The sequence below is a fragment of the Equus przewalskii genome, chromosome 14 (genome assembly GCF_037783145.1).
Source record: "Equus przewalskii isolate Varuska chromosome 14, EquPr2, whole genome shotgun sequence".
Taxonomy (NCBI): Eukaryota; Metazoa; Chordata; class Mammalia; order Perissodactyla; family Equidae; genus Equus; species Equus przewalskii.
Window position 1 is genome coordinate 73,943,446 of NC_091844.1, and position 17,439 is coordinate 73,960,884.

At 41.0% G+C, this 17,439-nt stretch overlaps 1 long non-coding RNA gene across 1 annotated transcript in view; it reads right to left on the bottom strand.

Moving 5' to 3' along the window:
* Positions 1–311: 311 nt before the first annotated feature.
* The window catches only part of LOC139075639 (uncharacterized), a 32,233-nt gene continuing 15,105 nt past the window's right edge, over positions 312–17,439 (bottom strand). The window contains exon 2 of the long non-coding RNA XR_011526248.1: positions 312–752. This is a non-coding gene — a long non-coding RNA (uncharacterized lncRNA). The remainder of the gene's footprint in view (positions 753–17,439) is intronic.

Genomic DNA, 17,439 nt, shown 5'->3' on the forward strand with positions numbered 1-17,439 from the left:
TAGCTATTAGAACATTAGAATATGCTTAGCTAATGAAAATGATTCTTCTCTGCTTTTCTAACAAACACAAGAGTTGGAGGAGAGGCAAAGAGCTATTATTTTAAGTATAGAACTCTAGTACATTAACTCTCTTCCCTTCCATGCTACATCCTCTTCCTAAATTTATTTACTTTTGTTTCTGAACTTTGAAAAGACCTTAATCTATTTTAATTCATGAAAACCCAATAAAACCTTGTTTTGACTTTAAATAATGGGTCTTTAATGCCTTTGATCCCCCTTTTCCATGTAAAATAAAAGCCAAATGAGTCCTATTAAATGGGGGGAATAAAGTTTATTCCAATAACTATTTTCATTTTATGAGGGCAATTTAAGTTTTCACTTTTGTCCATTAATTATATGGGAAGTCACAAACGTTGGAAGATGGGATGTGTTTATGTTGCCAATTTTGAGCTCAGTTACAGTTTTCACCTTGTACAGAAATAACACATAACCGAGTAGGCGTGCCACCCCCCGCCCTCTGCCACCTCAAGAATGCAGGTGCATGCAGTAAGAATTTGGCACCATTTACAACCGTGCTACAATTCCTGAACAACCATACTTTCCAGTGAGGCTTGCACCAGAATGACCTCAGAATGGCCTCCGAGGACCTCCCATCTTGCTGTGAGAACATGCGAACTCTTCTGGCACTTCAATATATGGACTTCCTGGGCCTTGATGGGAAGGAGTAGTGCTGGTTTCCCCTGCCGTGGTCTCTGGAACCCAAAATAAGAAACCTGGTCAAGATTGGGAGACAAACTTCAGTTTAAGAAAGGAAACTTTTGTTTGTTTTCTTTTATTGAAGTTTAGTTGACACAATGTTGTATCAGTTTCAGGTGTACAACATGGTGATTTGACATTTCCATACATTATAAAGTGATCACCCTGATAAGGCTAGTAACTATCTGTCATCATACAAAGTTATTACAATATTGTTGACCATATTCCCTATGCTGTACATTATACCCTCTTGACCTATTTATTTTATGACTGAAAGTTTGTACTTCTTAATCCCCTTCATCTATTTTGCTCATCTCCCCAGCCTTCTCCCCTCTAGTAATGACCAGTTTGTTCTCCGTATCTGTGAGTCTGTTTTGTTTTGATTCCTCATTTGTTTTGTTTTTTCAGATTCCACATACAAGTGAAATTATCCAGTATTCTTCTTTCCATGTCTGGCTTATTTCACTTAGCATAATATCCTCTAGATCCATTCATGTTGTCTCGAACGACAGGACTTCATTCTTTTTCATGGCTGAGTAGTATTTCAGTGTGTGTGTTTGTGTGTGTGTGTATCACATCTTCTTTATTCACTCATCTTAGGTTGCTTCCGTATCTTGACTATTGTAAATAAGGCTGCAGTGAACATACGGATGCAGATATCCTTTCAAATTAGTGTTTCATTTTCTTAGGATAAATCCCAGAAGTGGTATTGCTAGATTATGTGGTATTTCTATTTTTAATTTCTTGAGGACACTCCATAGTGTTTTCTATAGTGGTTGCACCAATTTAAATTCCCATGAACAGTGCACATGTTCCCTTCGCTCCACATCCTTGCCAACACTTGTTATTTGTTGTTCTTTTTCTAATAGCCATTCTGACAGGTGTGAGGTACAATGAGATATCCCCTCACCCTGTCAGAAGAAAGAAGCCTTTTAATGATACTTAATGTGCCTCCTATACTGCATCTCAAATGTTTTGTGAACTGCCTTTGGGAAAATAATGAATATTTGTGATTTTTTTAAAAAAAAGAATATTTAATTTTACAATAAAAAATTAGAGAAACTGATAAATAAAGAAGATAGAAGAAACTAAGTATAGAAATAGACATCATGTGAGAAACATTAGGCCAAAAAAAAAGTAGAGCAGACACGTGCTAAACATAGATTGGAATGTACAGAAGGACCAAATAGGCATTAAATACTCATGGAGCATATGATTCATCAAATTTTCATGAGGCACTAAGTATTCATGACATATTTAATTAGCCGCTTGTGTGTGTGTACCCATTTAACCTCCACTTGTTCTCAACCCACCACTAAGTTTGGGGGTGCTTGTTATGCATGGGACACTAGTGATTTATGAGACATTAATGCCCCCACAGAACTGACGTCCAAGTTGCAGAAGTAGTATCTGCATCTTTGAAGGCCACATGTCTCTAAAACTTTAAATACATACAAGAAAGTCCTAGTTGTATTAATATATATAAAGAGCTCTTACAAATCAATAAGAAAATATAAACACAATAAAGAACTGGCAAAAGTTATAAACATGCAAATTCACAGTAAAGGAAATATAGGCTAAAGCATGTTTTAGAAGAAGTGTATAAGATCAAAGAGAGAGAAATGGAAGGAGGGTCTAGTCTGGTTTTCAGATACTCTCATAGCTGCCTTCTTCTAGTTCTTCCAGCTTTGGGGTGGGAGGAGAGAGAGGGAGGGAAAAACAGATGGATGCTGCACTCTCTTCTCTGTGGGTTGTTGGGGCGGGCAACGCAATGCTGGCTCCTGAGCAGCACACATGTGGTTCCTTGGAGGGCCACATATTTCTCTACTCTTATCAGGTTCACCCAAAATATATTTTTCTAAGCATTCCCAGAGATGTCTTATATATTTTCACTTTTACACCTAGATTTCACGCGGCTTCTTCTGTTCCAACCCTTTCCTTGGAACACTGATGTCTCTGCTTTGAAGTTTTCACTACCCTGAAGTCTGTTGCTTCTTTCCATAAAATGAGGAGAATGAACCACTCCAACATTCTACATCACCCTTTGTCACACAGATTCAAGAGAGGTAAATGGCTACAACTGTCGCAAGAGAGAGTTTTGTCATGGACCCTACTGAGGAGATTCAGTTGCAGAAGAATCCAAAAGACCTCCTCCAGAAATGGTCCATGGCATGACCCACAGGGAAAGTATTAGGGCTTATGGTCCTCTATCCTTCCTTCATTTCCTTCATCATTCTTTTTCTACCTTATCTTCAATTTATAGGCTTGCTACTCAAATGGGCTCCAGCAGCATCACATTACCTGGAAATTGGTTAGAAATGTAGAACTTTGATCCCGCCCCAGACCAGCTTCATCAGCATCTTCATTTTCACAAGATCCTCAAGAGATTCCAAAGCACATTAAAGTTGGAGAAGTACCAATTTATAGAACAGAATTTCTGGATGCTCCCACTCAAGTTATTTGCTTCAAAGGTTATTCTTAGCTGGGTGGCTCTAGGAAGCAGAACTCCATTCCACCTCCTTTCTCCTTCATCCTCCTCCTCCTAAAATGCTTCTCCACCTCCTCCTAAAATGCTGTTCTTGGCAGCATTTTAGTCCTGGACCTATTCTTTCCTGTCTTCTGTTACCCTTTCCTATGACCCTTTACCTTCTCTTCCTGTGGCTAAATGGCCGTGCAGGCTTCTTGGCTCTGTTTACCAGCCTCCCAGAGAGGCTGGAAACAAGAAAGGATCAGCCGTGGCTAACTTGAAGGGCCTTGCCCTGCCTCTTCTCCTGCCAGATGTAATCATTCCCAAAGTTCAGAGGTTTATGACTTTTTGTAGTTCCAAATGTGCGGTCAAGATGCCCTGGTGTTGCGTTGGCAGGACTAATGGCTTATTTAAATATTTTCCAATTCTCTCTTTCAGACCACTTCTTCCATATTGATATCACTTGTATGGGAATATGAATATAGTGAAATCCTGAAGCTCATGTCACATCTGTCTTTAAACTTTTATACTAAGTCCCTATACCAGCAGTTTCCACAGACTAAATCTACTCCGAAAGAAAGAGGATCTGGAATTGGTCCCCAAAATCTTTCCATAGGTTCTCAGATGGACTTTGTGAGTGCGCTTTTCTTCCTAGACATGGCAAGAAATTGTATTTGAAGTCCAGAAAGGGCAAAGACAACTTTCTGTATTTCTGGGGAACTTGGAGAATCCACCTGCATCCACAGAGTCAAAATACTTTTATCTGAATGCACATACACATACACTCACATACACACACACACATGCACACGAATGCCGTACCTTATTGTCCTTAGTATGCATACACTTATTAACCCCTTCAGAGAGGGAAAAACAAAAGAAACACAAAGGTTATCTCTAGGAAGAAAAATCAGTTGTAAAACTGATGATATTATGCATCTTATAAGCATTAGAATATTGAGGACAATTCAGCTGAAAAGATATCACTGGTTATACAACTCAGACAATACAGAAAATAGCAGGTTTAATTGAAACTGATAAGGTACATAGGAGATTAAATTTAACTGGAGAGTAGTAAAATAAAAACTAGCCATTGTTTATTCTCCATGTACACAAGTAACTCTGAGAAGGTAAAAAGTACAGGATAAGAAGGAGTCTTGAAAGAGATTGAAAACAAGCTGGAGACAATTTTCCCCCATAAGTGGGTCAGCCACTTAGATAAACTGAGGCTTTTGGAACTCATTGAAAGAACAATTGTCCCAGCGAGCATTCCTTGATGAGACAAAGGTGACATCCGGACTCTCTCCAGGTTCCTCTGCCATCCAGAGTGAATGTCTGGGCTGTGGGTCCAGAAAGAGCTCCGTAAACAAGTTTTTCTAGTCTAGTCATGATCAAAGATCTAAACGTTCAGCAAAAGCCACTCTCCTTACCTAAAATAAACAAATAATTACTCTAAATGTCAAAACCAACACTCATACAGGCAACAAAAGAAAAAAGTAGATAAACTGGACTTCATTAAAATTAAAAACTTTAGTGTGTCAAAGAACCTTGCCAACAGAGTGAAAAGACAATCCACAGAAAGAGAGAAAATATTTGCAAATCATATATATGATAAGGGTTTAATATCCAGAATATATAAATAACTCCTGCAACTCAATAACAAAAAGACAACTCAATTTAAAAATGGGCATAGGACTTGAGTAGACATTTCTCCAAAGAAGAAAGGCAAATGGCCAATAAGCATACAAAAAGATGCTCAACGTCAAGTGTCATTAGGGAAATTCGAATCAAAATCACAATGAAATACCACCTCACGCCTACTAGGACTGCCATAACTGAAAAAAACCAAACAGGTTTGGTGAGGATGCAGAGAAACTGGAACCCTTGTGCATTGCTGGTAGGAATGTAAAATAGTGCAGCCACTCTGGAAAACAGTTTGGTGGCTCCTCAAAAAAAATAAACATTGAACTACCATATTGATCCAGCAATTCCACTCACAGGTATATACCCCAAAGCGTTGAAATCAGGGACTCAAATAGACACTTGTATGCCAAAGTTCATAGCAGCGTTATTCACAATAGCCAAAAGGTGGAAATAACCCAAGTGTCTATCAACAAATGAAAGCATAAACAAAATGTGACATATACATACAACAGAGTATTGTTCAGTCGTAAAAAAGAATGACATTCTGATACATGCTATGACATGAATGAACCTTGAAAATGTTACGCTAAATCAAATTAGCCAGACACAAAAGGAAAAGTATTATATAACTAAATTTAAATGCAATACCTAGAATCAGCAAATTCATATAGACAGAAAGTAGATTAAAATTTACATGGGACTGGAGGGAGGAAGGAATCAGTATTTATTGCTTAATGGATAGGTTACCCAGATTCACAGGGAGAAGCCATAGACACCACCACCACCCCGTTGCTGGAAGGAGTGTCAAAGAATTTGGGGCCATGTTTTAAAACCACTACACCCTCTGTAGTGGGTTCAATTGTGTCCTCAAAAAAGATATGTTCAAGTTCTAACCCCTAGTACTGTGAATGTGACCTTACTTGGAAATAGGGTCTTTGTAGATCTAATTAAGTTAAAGATCTTGATATAAGATCATCCTGGATTTAGGCTAGTCCCTAAATCCAATAACTGGTGTCCTTATTAAAGAAAGGAGAGGGAAATTTGAGACACACAGGCATAAAGACACAGGGAAGAAAGCCGTGTGGAGATGGAGGCAGAGACTGGAGTGATGACAAGCCAAGGAATGCCAGGACCAACAGAAGCTGGCAGATGCAAGAAAGGATTCTCCTCAAAGACTTCAGAGGGCATGTAGCCCTGCCCATACCTTGCTTTCAAACTTCTGGCCTCCAGAACTGCGGTAGAATAAATTTCTATTTTAAGTCACCAAGTTTGTGTAAATTTGTTATGGTAGACATAAGAATACACCTTCAAAAGAATAAAGGTTTGTGGGTGTGAGCAAGTTTTTAGCTTCTGCTTTTTCCCAGCCAATAGAGATTTAGGGATTGCTGCTCCCAGTACAGTATCTCTCTCCCCAACTCTTACAATAAGGCTGGGTCTCTGTGATACAGCCCTGTCATCACTGACTACCCTCGGTGTCAAATCAAGTTCAAAGGTGCTCCTGCCATCACTCTGCTCATGATGTCCCCATTGTTCCCAGTAAGGAATTGTCGATTTTGCCCTTCAGGGTGGGCCATCTGCTTTGGAGAACTGTGCTCTGCCAGCTTTCTCGGAGATGTCCAGACTCAAGCATCATCTCTTGGTTCCTCCTGTGGCCCTGTTGATCTCCACTGCATCTCCTCATAGACTGTGGTTCAAGGTTATAGCTGTTTCCTTTTTCGTTGGAGTTGACATGTCTGATTTCTGTTCTCTTTGTTGCTTTGAGGTGATTTTCAAGACAAGAAGGTAGCATCATCTTAACTTTACTCAGCCATTTAAAAACTGGGAGTCCACACCATGCCATTCCACATTTTTGTATTTTACAGCAGGGGTCAGAAAACTTTTCCTGCTGAGGGTCAGATAGTAAATATTTTAGGTTTTGCCTTGCAATGCCTCAACTCTAGCCTTGTACTGCCAAAGCAGCTATGGGCAATACGTAAACAAATGAGCATGGCTATGTGTCAATAAAACTTTGTTTATGAACAAAAGAGTACAGCAGAAGTGATGTAATGTGACCTTCGGGGCTAGATCATGAAAGGCATGCAGCTTCTGCCCTGTTTTCTGGGACACTGAGCCACTGTGTAAGCAATCTGACACCCCTGAGCTGCCATGCTAGAGAAGCTCCAAAATCCTTAACAAAATATTACACACAGACACACACGAGGGAGCTGCCTCTAACTGCCACCAGCACCAAATGTTTCTCTAGTCCCTTGCTCTCCCTTCCTATCCTCTCTAGCCACATGCAGCAATGGAGCACTTGAAATGTGAGTGGAGCAACTGAGGAACTGAAATTTAAATTTTAGTTTATTTTAATTAATTTAAAATTAAAGTTCATGTAAAATATTCATTACTGATTTTTATACTGATTGCATGTTGAAATAATATTTTAGATGTATTGGGTTAAATAAAATATAAGATTAAAATTAATTTTACCTATTCCTTCTGTTTTTAACGTGGCTACTAGGAAATTCTTAATTAATTATGGCTCACATTATATTTCTATTGGAAAAAGTTACTCTAGCATCATCTCCAAAAGGTTCTGGAGCAGAGCCGGTGACCTTGGGCAGTTGTCTCCCACCATGGTCAGGTCAAGTCACTTGAACCCAGTGACCTTGCACGGGCCTTCCAGGCCTCTGTTCTGCACCCAAGCACGGAACAGATCTAAAGTTCACAAGGGGTCCTGGTGGAAGTTAAAGGACATTTTGGAACAGAAAAAAAGGCTTTCTTGCCAGATGCTTATTGCTCCTTTGAGGTATGATGGCATTTTGGAAAGATTTTACTTAAACAATCTTGCTTTAAATACCAGCAGAGCCAATTATCAGGGATGTGATCCTAAGCGTATTTCTGAACTTGTCTGAACATCAGATTCTTCATGTTAAACAAAAAAAAATAATAATTTATTGTGCATCCACTCGCCCTTCTTGATCTGTGAGTTTCTTAAAGATGTGCTTTGATCGCTGCCTGGCAGAGCTCTTGTGAGGCTCAGGGATCAGCGTGTAAGTGGCCCAGCAGCTGATGCCAAATAAACAGATCAGCATCGAAGAGTTCTGAAGGAGCAGGAAGGAAAAGCCCTGGAGAAGGCAGTAGTGACTAAGGAGTTTACATTCGTGTGTGTGTGCACGTGTATATGTGTGTGCACTTGTGTGTGTGTGTGTGTTGCTGGCAGAGCAGTGCAGGAGACAGGCAAGAGGCAAATAAACAAATAAATATGTAACTCAGGATGGGCTGAGTACTGGGAGGAAAAGTAACGTAGGACAAGGAGCCGTGAGTGCCAGGCAGAGAGGCTGCTGGGGAAGGCTTCTGGGCTCAGGGCACCTGCCCTGAGGGTCAGCCTTGGCCATTGTCTCACTTTACCAAGGGCCAGGCCTACAGGGATATAATCTTTGGGCAGAAGTTTGTCCTGTAACGCGCCTCATTTTAATTTTCCTGTATCTGCTTACATTGTTTTTTCTTTTCACTCCAAAAACTGACCTTGTAGCCCCAGAATCACCATGGATAAGTGCAGTTTTCTAAGAAAGCAATTTAACTAAAGCCAGTTGGCCTACAATCCAGCCCTCTAAAGTCAATTCGCATATAGCAGACTTGCTCAAGTGTCTATGTACCATGTGCTCCTTGAATCCACCTGTTTTTTATGTTTAACTTTTAGAGCATTTTCTATGAAGTCAGTTTTACTCGCTTGTGAAGTTTTATATTTTTCTCATTGTTTTTCTCCTTCTTGCTAAAGGTATTTCTGTCTTATTTTCCTATTAAACATTTATGCTGTTGTTCACATATGATTCATTAAATTGATCCCTTTTGAGATTTCTTAACTCTTTTACTCTTTTCTTTGTTTTTTCATACCTATATGTCTCTCTGGGTTTGCTAACGCAACTTAGCCCCACCTGCGTTTGATGCAATTCATGAGGTATTACTATTTAGACTGAGACAAACTATACTACAGAAAGCTTCCTAGTAGAATTTTTTTACTATGTGCTTCTGGAAAAATAAGATGGCAATACCTGTGTAAGTGTGCTACACATGAACATTAAACCCGTTGGACTTTAGGCTTTAGAGAGGTTGAGCTTCCATAACCCACCCCTGTGGGCAGAGACTAGCCCTCAGGTTTTTTTTTTTTTTTCTGCTTTATTTCCCCAAGTCCCCCCTGGTACATAGTTGTATATCTTAGCTGCAGTTCCTTCCAGTTGTGGCATATGGGACACCACCTCAACGTGGCCTGACGAGCGGTGCCATGTCCGCGCCCAGGATCTGAACCAGTGAAACCCTAGGCCGCCGCAGCAGAGCGCGCGAACTTAACCACTCGGCTGCAGGGCCGGCCCCAACCTCAGCTTTTCTGATTCCAAATCCAGTGCTTAAATCAAGCACTCTATACTGCCTCTATTAATAATTTTGCAAATATGCTAATTATGGTGCTAATTAGTTAAATAAGACACAGCTGGTCTACCATTTGCTCAAACACTGCCTCATTTGAACTTCCAAAATGTCATTTCTTGTCACCATTACCACTTTAACAAGAGGAAATTTGGTTGAATGAATGAACAAATTAATTAATTATATAAAGCAGTGTTTAGAAACTTAGTGCAATGATAAAAAAAGAAAAATTGAGATCAGGAAATAGTTAAACAAAGTAATAAAGAAACATCCTCCTTTAGAACATTGAAGCCAGTGGTTCTCAGACATGGGAGATTTTGTTGCTGCATGGCACATCTAGAAACGTCTAGGAAACATTTTTTAATGTACCCTAGGGAGAGGGTGCTACTGGCATCTAACTGGTAGAGGCCAGGGATGGTGCTAAACATCCTACAGTGCACAAGACAGCCCCCCCAAAAAGAACTACCTAGCTCAAAATGTCAATCGTTGCTGAGGTTGAGAAACTCTGTTTTAAGGGCAGCTTGTTTACGGAGGTGAAAATGGGGTGCACTCTGAAGACTCACACTGGTCTGGAAGGGAATATCCTCTCTGTGTCATCTATTTCCCCACTAGTGCCTTCACACGTTTTGCGCTTTATAACCAAGCTCCTATTTCAGAAAGAACTCCACGTTCCTCTGTTAGTTCTTTCGGCCTGAAGTCTTGGGTGAGGCTCTGTTTTGCTTGTCTGTTTTCTCTGGCACAATCCCCTCTCCACCAACACTTTTCATGAGCTTGACTCTTGCTCTGAGTGGACAGAAAGGCCGTTATTGCCTCAAGTTTTGTCCCTGCTCGCAGACCCGTTGGCTGGGCGAGGCTCCCTGGTCAGGCAGAGCGGGCAGGGCCTCTGGCTCAGTCTACTCCCTTTCACACCAATGTCGGGCCAGGAGCTAACTGGGGCAAGGGAAGCTTTCTGCTCCTTTCCGTCCTTTCCCACACCATGGCCCCAGTCGCTCTAGCCTTCCTGTTCTGTCTTCCTCTACTCCTCCGTCAGACAAGCTCTGGAATCCTTACCCGTGGCTGCCTGACAAGCCTGCCCCATCTGGCATCTAGACCTCAGGACTCAGGTCTTTCACTCTTCCCTTTAAACCCTGTTCTCAGATAGGGTCCCTCAGGAAAGAGTGAAGAAGTTAATGACTGATAATTAATGCCCATCCCCTTCCAGGCAGAGCTGTCTGTTATCAAACGACTTTGCCTTAGCTCAAGGAGCAAAGGGCTAATGCTGGGGCATCAGACACGCTGCTAGAAAGTGTTTTCCCATCCTTCACCTCCTTGGCTGTCAGATCTCCTTCCCAGGATTAAGAGAGCAAGGGATTCCTAATCCCCAGTAGAACAATGGGACAACACGCCCAGAGCTCCAGGTGACCCAGCTGGCTGCTGGTGGTGCCTGCATGAAGCTCAGGGCTGCAGACACTAAGCCTGGTCTCTTCAGCAGAGACACCCACACCTGCTTGGCGGGGAGGCGGGGCGTGGCAGGCGGGGGTGGAACCCTTGCAGCGCCTCTGGTCTCTTCCTCGAGTGTGCAGCGCCTCTTCTGCTTACACGAAAGGACACCCCACCCAGCAACCCAGAGGGGAATCCTGTTTTCCACTTGGGGGAAGGTGTTGCTCTTTCTCCCCTTCAGTCTCCTGGCCCTTGGAGCTATGGGTTGATGCTGTTCGGAGTCCTGAAGAGCTTTCCCTTGTTAAACCCTGACTTAGAGTCTTGCAGGCAGCACCTTCCTTCCTCAGAACCAGCCTCAGCAGATGCTTGCCGCTTCACGAAGGACCACCGAGCTTTCCTTGTTTGGGTCTACATTTCCTCTCATTTCCGTCTGGCTTGAGAGGACTCCAGTTGAAACACCCACATTCTTCCCCCAAGTTCTCATTCTGCTCTCTGGCCTCACTGAATAAAGGTCATTATAAAAAGGCAAAACAAAACTTAGGATTTCATTGTCAGGCAAAATACAAAAACATTTCAGAAATGGCCTGAAGATCCCTAAGGAGCCCTCAGCCTAGAGGGAAAACAAAAAACACAGTTAAATACTGGCTGAGAAATGCTGAAACTGATTTATGCCCACGGTGCAGTGGGCGCCCAGACGAGGGAGAGAGGATCTGGGCAGGGCGGTGGGGGGAGGCACGGACACCCCCACAGAGCAGATACCGCCTGCCCTGGTAAGCAAGTAATGTAACATCCTCAGGTGAGAAACACTTGCTGTTCCAACGCACCACTGGTTTAGTGGGCACTTTTATTTCCCATTATATAAATGACGTCAGAAGTCAGTATTATTTAGCACACAGCATTGCTTTACTAGAAAATCGAAGTTTTGAAGCAATTTTCCATATGACTCAAGAGGCAAAATATAATTGAGAAAATGTAAAGTTGTTGTTGTTATTGTTTTGGTCCAAATTATGTCCTACTTTCTATATGCTTTTTCAGCCTGTTGAATTTTACCCTCGATTAAATTTCATCTGATTCCAGAAAGTTCTAGCACTATCTATGGCCAGTATTGCCTCCGTGCCATCAGGTTTTTGCACAGTAATTATGGCCAAGTTACTTTATTTCACACCACCTGTGGCAAAGTAGGACAATTACCCAATGCACCTCAACAACCAACATGACAATTATTTAGGGACCTGCCCTGATGTTATCACTGCTGTAGTCATCTCATTTATTACTCTCCAGCTAAACACCCTTAACCTAGTTAGCCGCTCCCTGTCCTTTCCCTTTAAACTCCCACAATGTTCCTACCATACTGAGTCCAAGGTTTTGCTTGGTTTTGCTTTGTTTTGTTTCGTTTTGTTTTCACAGGACATTTATGTGTTCCAAATAACTTTTTCCTTTTTAACTAAATCAAGCAGCAAAGCTCCTGGAGGTGCATTGGTTTAGGAGTTCTCCATCCACAGATTCAGGGCGTAGTAATCCAAGATCGTGAGGATTGCGATTAATATTGTATTGTCCTATTTTAAATCGGAAGTGGAACCAGACAGACTGACTCCAGACAGAGCCTGCCCCCTCCAGCACTCACACTAAGCTCTCCTGGGGTGGCTGTGACCACCATAACACAAGGCAAGCACTCTGGAAGTGTGGGGGAGGGAAGGATTGCTAAACTCTAAGGGGATACTGAAGAGAGAGGGGCTGGAGCCGGACCTTTAACGCTGGAAGGGCTTTCAAGAAGTCTAAAACAGAAGAAAGGCCCTCCAAGGAAGTGGCTTACCTTCAGCAAGACACCATGATAGAGAAGGCCCTATTAAAAAAAAAAGAAATGGGGCCAGCCAGGTGGCACAGTGGTTAAATTCGCACATTCACTTTGGTGGCCTGGGGTTTCCTGGTTCAGATCCACGGTGCACACATGGCACCGCTTGGCAAGCCATGGGGTGGCAGGCATCCAACATATAAAGTAGAGGAAGATGGGCACAGATGTCAGTTCAGGGCCAGTCTACCTCAGCAAAAAAGAGGAGCAGATGTTAGCTCAGGGCTAATCGTCCTCAAAAAATAAAAACAAAGAAAAAAAGAAGTCAGGGCAGAATGAAACTCCTTTGAACTAGGGACACTTTTTTAGTTTTCCAGGAATAATTTTCTTATTGAGGTATAATCGACATAACATTGTATTAGTTTCATGTGTACAACAATTCGGTATTTGTATATATTGCAAAATGATCACCACAATAAATCCAGTTAACATCTAAGTGAACTTGGCACGCTTGTAACATTCTCTTCCATAAAGCCAACTCTCAGATAATCAGAAAGCTTGTGGTTCTTCTGGGACTGTTGCATTCATTCATTTAATTAATTCATCATTTTCTAAGAGCCAGCAGTGTACAATGTGTAGAAAGAAGATATGGCTCAGCCCTCAAGAAGCTCAACGTACAGTTAAGATGTGTGTGTGCTCACTCATGTGCATGCATGTATGTGAATATTCAGCTGTAACATAATCTGTAAGTAAGCACTGTGTTCTGTGGGCACACACAGAACAGCGAGACTAATTCTGTCTTACAATTAGAGGTAAAGGTGAAAGATCATGGAAGTCTTCACAAAACAAAAGAAACAAAAACAGAGCCTTGAAAGCCAAATAGGGTTTTTCTGGAGGGGAGTGTGGGGTGTTTGTTTTTTCCAGGCAGAAGGGGCCACACAAGCAAGATGACAAGACTCCAGAGGGCCTGAGTGTAGACTGTTTGAAAAGGTGGGAGATCAAGCTGGAGCAGTAGCCCAGAAGGGTTTTAAATGAGTGTGACATGACTGGATCTGTGTTCTGGGAAGACCCTCCTGGCAGTTTGTGTGAATATTGGAGTAGAGCCTGGAAAGAGCCTGAACAGAGGTACGTTCCTTTCCATCCTCTCATCTACCTCACAGAGGCCTCAGGAGGCCTGACATTTGTCTGTGGATTGAACCATTAGAATAGATTGTGGACTAAGTGTTTACATAAATGCCTTTGCAGCCAGCAGAATGCAAAGAGAGTACAGACTTAAGGTCAGGGGGAATAAAAATCAGGCTGCTCAAGAAAGTAGCTCAATGATTTGGTCTAATTTGTACTTATGAGTCTTGATGTAGCATAAATAAGATTTCCTCTCACAATTATGAAGTTTACACTTAACTTTTAAAGCCGCTTCTGTGTTCTAAAGAGTTACCTTTACCCGTCCACACCAGTCCTGGCTCCAGCCCCAGCCCAAGCCCCAGCTAAAGAGAAAATGCAAAGCTCTCTTGACTTTAAGGGACCCCAAGGAAGAGAGCTTCCACTTGGCAGAGCTTCTCTCACCAGGCTTTACTCTCAGGATTTTACATTTTAACAACTCTGTTAACACAGATAGACCATCACAGATAGGCTATGAAATTCAAGTGGGATTTGTGAAGAACTCGTACAGTTTAATACAGTCCCTAAATCGTTCCTTGGAATATGGTTTAACCACCTCATCAAGATTCAAGAATCTTAACTATCCAGAACCATTTTTCAAAGTGCTGATTGAATTGCTGTTGTATTTACTTGCCTTTTCACACATGTATTTTAAGCATTTTACACATACGTAACCTGATGAACTAGCGACTGAATTTCTAGAGTAATTTCTTAACAGCCAAGAAATAAGAATGGGGGATTTAACTCTACAGTTCAAGATGCGCAAGCCCTAGCGTGTCTGGCAACACACAGAAGCCAGCCATGAAAAGGACTGTCGTCTGCAGCCTTGGGGGACTTCTCTCTGTTAATTGTCTCTCAGTCTCAGAGAACAAAAACACATTGGTCGATCTGGGCCTTGGAAAGTGACTTCTATCCCACTACAGATGATGGTGTTAAGCATCAGAAAATTTTTGCACAATGATGACAGGCCAGCATGTGCCTTCTGAGTCCTTTGTTCTCAGCATCTCCTCCCCCCTGGTCTACAACTCAAGCCCCAGAGGGGGGTTTCTGAAATTTCCTGGCAAGCAGAAATCCATGTTGGCCATCCAGAGCACTGCCACCAATCCACTTGGTGTAGAGTGAGGAAGAGAGGCACCTCCTCTAGGAAAACTCCCGAAAGTCTGAGAGGATGGGTGATTTCATCGCGTATGGGAAGACATGCTACGGGCCTCTCCAGTAAGAGATGAAAATCCCACGGCTCCTCAGTGGAGTTAATGTTGCAGTTTACTCCCCCTGGGGACTTTATTATTCCACAAAGTTTATTTTCACCTTACATCTGAATTGTTTAAAAATCAACACAATTTCTCCCCAGGAAATCTATTCCAATGTTCACCAATTAGCTACCTTTAAAAATATTCTTAATATAAACCTGTCATTTGCAACAACCTACAAAATTGAGCTCTTTTACCTTTTTCTTTTCTTACACTTTGAGTTTTATTTTCTCCTGATGTTGTAACAGAAAAGAGCACTTGAGGAGGAGGCCAGAGGTCTCTGTTTCAGTCTGGACCCTGCTGATAATGCTGGAAACCTTAGAAGGTCAATTGACCCTCAACCCTCAAAGCGGACGGAAACTTGCTGAGCCGATTGCCCCACGAGACTATTGTGAGTCTCAGACAGTAACTATGTCTGTGAAAGCAATCTAGAACCCACCAGGAGCCAGAGCAAAGAAAGGGAGCTTCAAATCTTCCATCAAGATTTCATATCAAATGACATGTAGTTTCAACCTACTTAGCTTCCTTTGATATTGGCCATAACTTTGGCCCTCAAATAGTTGACATTCTTAGAATTAATTTAATAATAATCTGACTGCTGCATGTGCTTCCTGAAATATTTACAGCCAACTATGAAGACAATAACATTCTCACTTGGGAACTAAAGACTTTAATGGTTATTATTCCTTATCAAAATTGATTTAAATTATGTACTATCAGACCATCAACGAGACCATTGCAGATCTAAGAGATGTGCCAACATATCCTCATCTGCTGTCTCCTATTCTCACAGTCCACCCATCCTGATTAAGCAAACAGCCTGCAGAGTCCTCGCTGCAGAGACCACGCAGCTGCTGGGAACTAGGAAGTGAGTGAAAGAGAAAATTAAGGAGGAGCACACTTCATAGATTGTGAATTTTCAGAGGATTTTGTGGGGAAATTCTTCCTTTTCTTTTTTTAAGCAAAGCTTCTTTTCAGATTTCCCTGCTTCATCATTTAAATTACAATGATTTTCAGAATGTGTCTTTGGCAGTAGACGTTATGTTTGGTCTGATAAAAATCCCAGCAGGTCTCTCTTTTAACCAACAGCTCATCTAAAACTTTTAGCAAATCCAGAACATAAGAGAACTCACAAGGAAGTTTGGAGAGTGGGAGACCTAAAATCAGCTGATAGAAAACTAAGCTTTTCTCAGATGGAGCCTGCATAAAATCTTTTGCGCTCATGTATAGAACTGCTCAGACAGTGTCTGTGGGGTTGAATTCAAAAGGTCCAAGTGCCAGAAATAACAGTTGCAGTAGATTTGGTCCAGAAACTTATACTGGGATTAGAAAAAGAGATTTTCTTTAAAAATCTGAGTTTTACTTTCTTTTATAATATAGTTTATAAATGGAAATGCTACTATGTGAAATTCTGGCCCTTTTTTGGCTTTAAAAGAGCCATGTACAAAATGAAAAAGGACCATTATGCCTTGTGAGTTCTAGATCCCAGAGAAAGCAGTGTATGTTCCTTCTAATAGTTAACAATCTCCTAATGAAGTACATTTGTGCATGGAAAAGAATTATCTAAATATTTCTAACATTAATAATATTATTTGAATTTCAGTCTTTCTTTAAACAAATATCTCTCATCCTGTATAGTATGCTTCTGTTTGGCTCTATATCTTGAGGAAAGTTTGAATTGTCTTTATATTTGCTAATCATGTAAAGAATTCAAGCACCATATTTTCAAATTAAGCTTGCTTTGGTTTAAGGTCTGCCCTTTAAAAATATATGGATTCAGTTAAGTAATCTACATTTTATTGTATTTTAAGCAAATACAGAAAGAAGCTTTTAGAAAAAGCTAACATGCACAATTTTCTTTTTCAATAGATTTAAAAGAAAATAGTATGATCAGCCAAAAGCAAATTGCCAAAAGGATTGACACGTTGCAAGACTATGGGTTTTGGAAGTGGGTAGCTTAACATACTGTCTTCTTCACAGGCTGCCGAGAAGAGATTAGCTTACTTCTCTTTCCAGCGGCATGGTAGACAATCCTCTGAATAACTCTCCTGGTAAATACCTCTAACATTGCTGTATAAAGCATTTTTAAGTACCCTTCTAAATGAATAAGTGACCTGGAAAAAAGGACAGGAATCTTCAGAAGAAGAAGAAAAAAAAGGGAATTAAATGAATACCAAAATCAGCTAAATGAAACCACATAAGTACTAGATGGAAACATGCGTGAGTGCCACTTCAACGTCCAATGAAGAGAAAGACTTTCTAACTATAGCTCAAAACCTGGAGGCAATAAATCTGGGAGAAAATATTCATGACAAACATCATAGATAAAGAGTTAATATCTCTAATTTTAAAGAATTTCTAAAATTTGGGAGAAAAAAGATGAAAAATCCTGAGAAAAGTGGGCAAAAACACAGACAATTCACAAAAAGAGATATAAAAATGGCCCCAAAGCATAGGAAGAGATGTTTATCCTCACTCATAATAATAAAAATGCAAATTAAAACTACAGTGAAATACCATTTTTTACCCAATAGATTGGTAAAGTTAAAAAA